At 38.1% G+C, this 10,583-nt stretch overlaps 1 protein-coding gene across 1 annotated transcript in view; it reads right to left on the bottom strand.

The window, feature by feature from the left end:
* Nucleotides 1-10,583, bottom strand: part of MYO3A (myosin IIIA) — a 120,600-nt gene that overhangs the window by 71,343 nt on the left and 38,674 nt on the right. The gene's annotated exons all lie outside the window — the stretch shown is intronic.

The raw sequence follows: 10,583 nt of genomic DNA, 5'->3' as shown, positions 1-10,583 counted from the left end.
GCAGGACTGGGACTCAGTCCCAAATGAGCATTTGATTAGTAATCTGACTCCATATATTTTGACAGGTTAATTACAGGTTTTCTATATCCTGTTTTAAGACAGCAGTAAAAGACTTCAGGGGGGGTGGAGGAGTACTGTACCTTCCACAGCTTCTAATGCTCAGTACTGACACTAAATGTATTTTTCATTTTATACATACATGTATATATATATATATATGCATATATATATATTTCATGTTAATGCTATAAAAGATACCTATACTCATCTCTTAACTCCTCTGCCATAAAAAAGAAACAACAAAACAGTGAAACCTCAAAAATTCTTACAAAAGCAGAAGTCTCTCCATGCTCAAAGCACATTCTCAAAGCAACAATCCTGTAAATCAGCTTTGCAATATGAGCTGTAGTTTACGGAATTAACTATTTCAGGCCAAGAGTTGGTAAGTGAACTCTGAAATTTAAAGATTCTTTGCAGTTTTGAGTTAAAAGACACGGAAATATTAGAAATTCAAGTGGGCTACAGCCCAATTCTGAGCAGCCTGCCACCAATTTCCTTCCTTACAAAACAAGGGTGTATTGGTTGGAAATAGCGCTTAGTGCATGCAAAGGGGACAGTACGACACATGGAGAAAAACAGCCCCTTAGCCAGCATGCCCTAAACCATTATGGATTTATGAGTCACAATTAACTGTGAAGTCCACACATAGAGAAAAACAGCCCCTCAGCTTGCATGCCCTAAACTATTATGGATTTGAATAATAGCCAACACTGAGGTCCACCAAAGGCATATTCTTGAAGAGCTGATGCCATGGATGGCCAGAAAGATCCTGTGCTCTACGTATACATGCTCCAGCCTCAGTCTGACTGACACTGGAGCTCACCAATTTTTCCTTCCCACATGCATCTGCTTTTTCTTTAAAATGTAAAAAGACTCAGTTTCACTCTGTGAGTTCCATCTCATTTTTCTGAAACACATGAAGCTCCAGCGAGCACCACTGTCCAGTTTCAGCTCTGTATTGTCTAGTTTGAAAACGCTTGACCTTCTCTTCCTGAAAAGCCTGCAGACAATTCATAACAAGAGCAATTCACATTAACTATCCAATGGGACTATTAGCTAAACCTCTGTCTGGATAGGGTTTGATAGTTTGGGGGTTTTTTTCAGTGCAGTTAAGAAACCATGGAGAGCTTGATCTGTTTTTTCACTCCAAAGCTACATGTTCAGCTCTGATTCACTGAATATCTGCATTTGGCTCTCACAGAAATGTACACAACATCTGAAAATAAAGGCTGCAAGGAAGACCCCGCCTGTTCCTTTGAGATAAATGCAACCACTGCCTTTGTGGTTGCCTCCCTCTAGTCTAAACCAGCCTTGAAAAAGCTGGATCTTTTTCTCTCTTTATGTCTGCAGAAAGTCCAATACAGTGTTATGCATCATGTAAAGCAGGACAACGTGAGTCTTAGCTCAAAGTCCATCAATCCTACTTCAACTCAGCTAAGCAGGGGCTTTGTTTTTACCATCTCAAGGAGTTGTCTGAGGTCCAGCTTCCGGCTCACAGAGTCTGTGGCTGTTCTGAGCTCTCAGAAAAACATGTCATTTAGTAAGCACACATCACCTCAAGTCTGAAACCATTGCAGGGATGCCAACAGACATTATTAAGTGAGGTCCTTGATTTTGGAGGGAGCTGAGGCTACTCTCCCTTCCTCCGTGTTGTGGGAGTCCCCTGTGCATAGCTCTTTTTTTTGCAGTCTTGGACAAGGAAATGGGATTCAGATCTGCAGGCAAAGAAAGGCACTAACTATATTTTTATTATTTCAGTGTCAGATTTTATAAATAATCATAACTTTCTGTAGAGATAAGGAACAAAATATAAAAGGTACATTAATGTGTTCAATCTTCTCTATCTATTCACTGTCAGGTTTTTTCCCTCTTCAAACTGTAATTATTAAATGAACTGAAGATTTTTTCCTCCTCACTGTTCTTTTATTTCAGTAAAAAACTGATTTAATTTGAATTGTTCACCACTACTTTCTTTAGGCTCTTGGGGGTTTTGTGTGCTTTTCGTTTGGTTGGTTTTTTTAATCCTTTTGCTCTTAGCACTAAAGTGGCATTTCAGATTATGCAGTGGAGGCCTTATCACAAATGATATTTCCTTGGGCTTTTTCTGTGTATAGAGGAAAGATGATGTAATTCCACACTTAGTAACATTTCTTCCACCATTTCAGTAACCAGTCAGGCATATGGCTGGCCGCTTTTTAAAACTTATATATTTTCAAACAAAATTATCTTGCTCCTCCCCTTCCCATTTACTACTCCTTTGTTGCAAGATGAACTAAATATTATCCTAAGAAAATATAAAATATGTCATAAAATGGTGTTTTATTACACACAAATTATTTTTTCTCATGAAAGCTAAGAGCTTTATAAATATGTGCATTAATAGTACCAATGCACAACAAAAAGAAAATATTGTGCATATAGCTGCATTTCTTTTTAATTTTTCAGGCACCATTTTAATAATAAAAACTGAAAATCAGGACACTTACACTACGAGTATTATTCAAGGTTTTCATTGCCAAAATGGGCATATTGAAATAACATTGCAAGTAAAGCTGTCTACGCCTGATCTTAGCACTCAAGAAAAGAAAAACAGGGCAGAATAAGTTCCCTACTATTAGGAATGGCTTGTCTTATAGTGCCCAATCTGAGCAGACAACATTCTGATCTGAACTGGGAGGCTGTACAGCATCACTTTATGATGATGTCCTGTGACAGAAGTACGCACATATTAGTGGTTGATGCCAGTGAGGGAATGGCGAGCCCTAGTAAATTGTAGTGATCTCACATTGGACACAGCAGGGAGACTGGATTCATAAATAATGACCTTGACCTTACCCCCAAGGGCTTACACTCCTTTAGCTATTTTTCCTTCTTTATTTGTGCCTTCAGTGTACATTTCACTACCAAAACATCCTCATTGTGACCTCCTGTAAATTAAGAACATGTAACTCCATCATTCCTCAAGGTAGTGTGTGGACCAAAACCTGCTCACACTGTCAACCCTGCAGATCTAAACAGGCAAAAATGCTTTGAATTATTTCCCAACGCTTTTTTAATCTCCTAGAGAAACAGATGTGAATCAGCAGTGGTTTTACACTGCATTCCCCTTAAGCCCACTGGCAGGTATGTTTTGCCATTCCTGTTCCATGTTGTGTGATGCAAAAAGTGGCCTCTCCTTCCTCATCTCTTTGCCCGAAGGTGTGAAGTCAGTCTCTCATAAATCACTCGATTCCACCTTTTTTTAGTAGACCTGAAGGCAACAGGTCCTAATGGTTTTCCACTAGCACCTTAAGCTTCACTTTGAGAAGAAGCTACTATTCTTGTCAGGATGCAGACTGGGAAGTAGCTACTTCCTTCACAACAGTGGTGGAGTTAGAACTCAATTCCTGTGTAAGTGCTGATACACTTGGCACTCATTTCTTTGCTTCTTTCAGGTTGTATTGGTGTAATGATACATATCCAGACAGAATATTTCAGAGAGATTAGCTGAAATGCATACAAAATGAGAAGAAAAACGTCAATCATGCAATTCCTTCATACTTCATAATGACAAAAGACAACAGGGAAAGAACAGTATTAAACCAAGGCAATTCTGGTAGTCCAAATGGCAAACATCACAACACACATGTGGTATATAACCACATGAAACCACATGCAGTGGCATCCCCACTAAGACTGTAAAAGCAGATCAAAGAGCTTCTCCCAGGTTTAGTTACTCATCATGAATAGAAAGCATAAAGATATTTTATAGAAAATGTTACTAACAGACAATAAGGGGACAAGTGGTTGGTTTGATGACTTTACAAGAGACGTTTCAGAACCTTTTTGAAACAATGTCAATATTCAAAATTCCTTATCGATTATAAACTGACCCCAAAAGTAAACTTTTAAATGAATAGGGCACAGAGACAATACAGTTTTCCTGTGTGAGCTGTTGCAAGAAAAGCATGCTTGAGAACTTCTGCTCATTGATAAGGGCTCAAATTAAATCCAGAACTAAAAATCAGGTTCTGACCAATAAGATGGAAATAAAGAAATAGAAAACATAGAAATAGAAAAGATTAGAATTTCCAGCAGCATTTTATGTTGAAAGGTGTTACATTATGTTATGAGGAAGCATGACTTGCTTTTCATAAATCCATGCTGCCTACTCCCAGTCACCTTCTTGTCTATGTTTAGAAATGATTTCCAGGATTACTGGCTCCATCATCTTCTGTGATGGAGATCAGATGTGGGTCTGACCAGACTGTAGTTCTCTGAATCTTCCTTCTTGCCTTTCTTGAAGATTGGAGTGAAAATAATTTTCTTCATTGCTTAAGAAACCTCCTCCAATCTCCAAGATGTTTCAAAGATTATTGGCAGTGATCTTGCAATGACATCAGCCAGTTCCCTCAGCACCCTTGGGTGCATCCCAGCAGACCCCACGGACTTGTGTACATCCAGTTCTTTTAAATGCTCTCTAACCTGATTTCCCTTTACTGAAGGTACATTTGCCTTGCTCCAGACTTCCCCACTGGTTTCAGGGATTACAAGTTAAGACTGTGGCAAAGAAGAGATTCAGTGCCTCCACCTTTTCCATGTCCTTTTTCACCCCATTCTCCATCTTTCTGTATTATTTTGATGTAAATAGTGTGTTTTACAATTGAAAACATGTGTTTCCCAAACCCTCAGGAAAACACACACTGCAGATGCAAATTTTCAACTGAAATAGGCATATCCAAAAGATAACCAAAAGGCCCAGAAAGATCAAAAGCTTAGTATTCAAGAAGACCATCTATATATAAACTCCCTGGGAGATGAAAAATCTATGGTATTTACTACAAAACCAAGAGACACGGAGTAGAAGGGGATAACAAACATAATCTGTACTATCAAATACAGGGTGATATAAATGAATGTCAAAGAAATGAAAGTCCAGTGGCTTTCACTCACCATGAGGATTAAAGACAAAGAAAAGACATTTTTAAGCATACAAGGAAAAAAATTAAAATCCTAAATCTGACACAATGTAAATCATTACGAGGTACATACTGATAATAAAATGACAAACAGTGCTCTAAAAGAAGGCAGAATGTTCACTACATTTGTGAGATATGTAATCTTTTTTAAACAAAAGGGTTTAATACAACTTCTTGCTTTAAGAAATCCAAGATCTTTCATTTTAAAGACTGGGCCTCCAGTAAAACAGGTGATCACAGACTCCCCTCCACATGCTCCTGACAGTTCAGCGCATCACACCACCAGTGATTCTAATCAAATCTCATGCTTCGGGGCTTCATATGGTTTCCTGAAAGGGATGCACAGGAACATTTGTTGTCCTGTTGCACAATTGGCCAGATGTACTTGGATAGGAGAACTAGTCTTCTCTAGAGCCTCAGGGACTTGTACAGCTACACACAATCTGGTGCAGTATGATGGTGAGGAAATTCCTCCTTCTCAGAGGCTGCCTTCCTTATACCTTAGATTTCAAACTTACTGCCACTTTGACACCTAAAAAGGATTTTTTTGCCCCTATATGACTGGCAAAACTCTGGAGACTTTTCATTGTTCCGTGACATGGTTTTTCTGTTGTGATAATCTGGGTTACTGGAAACACCTATGCTGATAGAGCAGAATATTTAAAATACCTCAGGACTGGAATACTCCAGTACAAATAAGTCACCGGGTTCAACGTTCACATAAAAAATGAATGGGGGTTTACTATACACAGATGAGACCAGAGGATTTCTTAATAACTTCAAGAGATGACTATTTTGTGACCCATCACAAAACAAAGTTGAAGTCTTTGCTGGCCAAAAAGGACTATTTTCTCACTTCATGTATCTCTGGCATCCAACACTAGCTTTCAGCGTCAAGCTTCTTTAATGCTTAAGCCACCAGTGACATCCTTATGTGAATTAATAGAAGAAAATATTTGAAAGACCAAGTGAACAGCTTATCCTGGATATAGCATTTGGCCACATGATTTCTGGTTTTTGTTACTGGACAGCACAAAGGTTTTCATTCAAACGTGCCCCCCCCAAAAAAAATTTTTTTTTCAGGACTAAGCCTTCAACAAAGAATTAAACATTCAACAATGAAAAAGCTCCACAGCTCAAGTCAATGCAATCCATCTTATCCCTGCTCACCCTGGGCTGAAAAATTTGGAATTATTACTTTGATTGGGTTCAAAGCAGTTTGACAAGCTGCTCATGAAGAAAGCTTTCTTCAAAGTCTTTTACTTTTATTGGCTTCTGCCACAGTCTCCCGGTAGATGCATTTTAGCAGCAACAGGTGAATGTCGTGCTATATGGTATACAGAAATGACAACACAATAACAGCCTGGTTTTGATCTGAACCAGTGAAGCAGACAGCTTTATTATGGATGCATGCTAGAATGACTAAGACAAATACAAGTCTTGCTATGACTCATTGCTTAAAGTAAGCTAAGGGCAGAAAGAAAATTATTTTATTTTTGAATACTTTCAAATTAAATTATTTTAATTAATTGTTTCATTTTTGCAGAATGATTCAGACAGCATTTATAGCCAATGCAGGACAAGTACAGAAGGACAAAATAGGATATTCTGACTACTCTGGAATAAGTAATAGACGGAAGTTTGGAACACTACTCAAGGTCATGCTGAGCTCCTCTTCAATGTCAGCAGGACATGCAAAGCTGGGAATGATGATACATATTAAAAAGGACAGAGACTGAAATGGTCCAACACTCAAACTTGGATCACTCACAACTCAATCTATTCTCTGAGCACAAGGTGGCTCTAGACTCCCTCCATTGCAGCCCGATCTGTGCCATGTGCAATCTCAGCACAGTCCTTGGGAGCCTTCTTGGCCTCTTCAATGCCACATGCCCCAGACACTTGCCAGGTTGATCTGTGATCAGCCAACAAACTGCATCTATCAAGGCTATTCATGGTCATTTAGGTCATGTTAGGAATGGCCAAAGCACTGTGTCACAGCGAGATGACAGGAGAGCCGGTGAAGTGTCAGAGTGAAAGGATGACACTCAGTGCCGCGGTTCCGTCCCCAGCCTCTGACCAGAGATTTCAGATGCTTTCTTCCCCACAGGACCAGCAGGAAGCTCCCTCATGCACCAGAAAACCAGGAATTATCAAGATGCAGTTGTACCATGGACTCATTATTCCATGGAGATTGTCCCCATTGTTTTGGACATGCTGTACAGTGTAACTGATTTTACTTCTCTTGCTTTGTCATTACAGCAGCTTCTGGCTCAGCTACACTTCAAAAATTCAACCTATTTAGCACATTCACAGAATTTTAAACATTTTGTCCTGTATTTCTGTATCAGAAAAGGCATAAATATCATGGAACAAAACTTAACAAAAACACCTGTGCATTATAACGCATGTTGATCAATTGTTATTGATCACTAGTAGTGGTAAAGCACTAACAGTCTGTAATTTGTAAGGAAGAAGTAGTACACCACTACTGAGACACAATACAGAATGTTGGCAGAATTACTGTTTTTTAGGGGAAAAACCCCCCCAGTAAATTAATTTTAATAACTCAATTGAATTATGAAATTAATAGTTTCATTTATTATTGCCCAAATGAAATTATGTATATATTTTAAAGTAAACATAGAATGAATATAAAAGTACACTACCAAAACAGTCTTGCCATTGTTTCACCAAATTGCAATTTTGAATAATAATAATAAGACCATCTTGAAACACCAGTATTAAGATTTATTTTCTTCTTAACTTGGAAAGACTTGAAATAGCTTTAAAGGAAAATAATAACCCAATTACATTCCAAACACAAAAGCTGACCTCTGTCTACCTGCAGTTTCCAAACTGCAATAGTTCAAGTATTAAACAAAGCCATACCAGTATGTCTAAATAGAGCAATACATATTCCCTTTCCCAATTCAGTTTTTCGCCATTGAGTTGTACTCAGGTTAAATCTCTAGTTGTCCCTGGCTACTGTCCATGATAAAACTGTACTGGCTATATGCAAAGTGGGATATCTGAAACTGCATTTGGAATGCCAAGACAATATTCACATAAAACTTCTACACCCAACACTGACACAAAAGCAGAAAAATGCAAACTAAGCATGTTTAAAGTAAAAAAATCACCCTACCTTCACTATATATTCTATTAATATTACAATACATTTTAATTATGCAACCTATTTAGCCACAGTGCTAAAGGAACACTTGAAGACATTATTCTATTAACTGCAGCAACACAGCTTGTATTTTTCCACCATCTGCCAGAAGCAGTGAGGCTGCATTACCTTTTTTCCATGTTTTCCACTGGAACCTGCTTTACATATTAAAAAACAAAGATCTTTCCTATGTATTGCTTATCCAGAGCATCTAATGATGGAGAGTTTTAGGTACTATTAGCAAAGTGCCTAAGAAGAAACTGAAAATGGACAGTGCCAACCCTTTTCAATATCCCCTTCCCCACAGTTACATAGGGCAAACTATGGGGAATCATGGGATCTCTTGTAGCTAGAAGTAGGCTTGAATTCTAAAGATTTAATGAATGCCCACATTTTATTTTCCTTATGGGTACTTGAATATTTCTAATATCCATCTAGATGTCTCACTTTTTTTCCCAATGACCTTTCCTGGTAATAACAGCAAAAGTCTAACTACATGTGGTATGAAAGTATGTTTGATGCATAGACAGGCATGGCCTTCAGAAATAAACAGAGCTGCTGGAAAAATATGCATTTCCTAAGTTGAGGAGTATAATTTATAATTTTTCTGGACATTTCCAAGGCAACAGCTGCTTGTCCTGAGATATTTCCAGTCTGGGAGAGCAGGTTTCAGTAGTCCTGAAGAAGTATGAGCTACCTGTGCTCTTGGTCAAGACTATCAGCCTAAAGGTCAACCCTCCAAAACATAGCTAAAGAGAAATTTTCCATCAGCATTACAGTCTCCCCTTTTTAGCTACAAGAATCACTTGCCATGTGACCATAGGTGTTTCAAAACTTTTAGAGGAAAAATGGTTCTTTCCTCGATGGCTTCTGAGACATGAGCAACATGTCAAGTTTGCTGATAGGGAGTTGTGTCCTCTAGGATCCTCTTTGTTCAAAAACACGTAAGTATGAAAAGCTCTGGCTTTCTAGCTCCCAGAAGCACTGAAATGGCAGGGGGTTTCAGAAATAATTTAAAACCTTTCAAAATGACATGTCATTTGGACTTTTTCACATCAAAGTTAAAATAATAATAATAAATCTAAGTTCCTTTTCTCCCATTTTGAAATAGCACATTATAGAACTGTGCCTTAGATTGACATTAATACATGAAAGGTCCTGTGCAGCATCTGATTTCAAGAAAAGGAACTGAATTGAGAGGGACTGTTCAAAGAAGCAAGTATCTGTCAGCAGAAGCATATGTTATACCCTCAGCATCCCATGAAATTGGTTACACATTATGAGATGCAGATGAGTATATGAATTTTTACTACAGGTGAAGTGTGCTATGTGTTCAAGTGACTTCAGGCCAGCTTTTTAACTGATGAAAAAAGATCACATACTGACAGATATTTAGGCAGCAAAGGTTGCAGATAAATATGTCACATGACTTTCAAAACCTATCTGGCATCAAATTAATTTCTTTAAATTTCATTAAATTAATTTTCTGCACTTTTAGAGGCTAAAATTTCATTTGAAATCTGTCTTTTAACATCAATCTGCTGGGTGCTGAGTTCTGAAACAGATGTAAAAACTTTCTTCCCAGAACACTAATAAGAAACTGTGAATATAATTGGGAATATTTATCAAAAAGGAATTTAATTCACACCTTGCTTGCCTCCAGTTCTTTTTATACAACAGATTATATAGCAGTCACTCTTTAAAGTGCTGCAGGGAATTTAATGTAAATGTATATTTTGCTATCAAATCTCTATCTTACACTGAAGACATAGCAGCTACACTTGAATATAACGTAACTATATGATGTGGTAGAGGATATTCCTTGCTTGGAGCCTAACTGCTGCAATTCTCAGGCATATGTCCTACCCTAAAGGTTTTCTATCAGAACAGCTTAACAGCTAATTCCCACAAATGTTCAGGTAGTGAAACTGCCTTCAGTCAGCCTTCTCTTACAAAGAAAGTATGGACTATTAGTGTATTTAGAAGTTTAATGACTTTAGAGACTGAATCTGTGATCAGTGGACACTGTCAGTACATCCCCTTGACTGCTACTCATTATTTGTAGAAAATAAAAATTAATTTGTTTATCTCTGCTGATCTAAACTATCATACTGGATGGATGTGAGGCAAGAGGATGCATCCCTGGTAACAGTATTTCAAAATTTTTGTGGCTTGGACAGTTTAAACTAATCTGGCAGCTCCTTGATAAGCAATTGAGCTCCAGAAGCATTACTGTGGGATGTTACAGAATCACAGAATGGCCTAGGTTGGAAGGGACCTTAAAGATCATGTAGTTCAAACTCATCTGCCATGGGCAGGCACACTGTTCACTAGACCAGCTTTCTCAGAGGCCCATCCAACCTGGCCTTGAACACTTCCAGGGATGGGGC

Source organism: Corvus brachyrhynchos, unplaced genomic scaffold, assembly GCF_000691975.1.
Source record: "Corvus brachyrhynchos isolate BGI_N302 unplaced genomic scaffold, ASM69197v1 scaffold167, whole genome shotgun sequence".
NCBI lineage: Eukaryota > Metazoa > Chordata > Aves > Passeriformes > Corvidae > Corvus > Corvus brachyrhynchos.
This window is presented reverse-complemented; position numbering and strand designations above follow the sequence as displayed.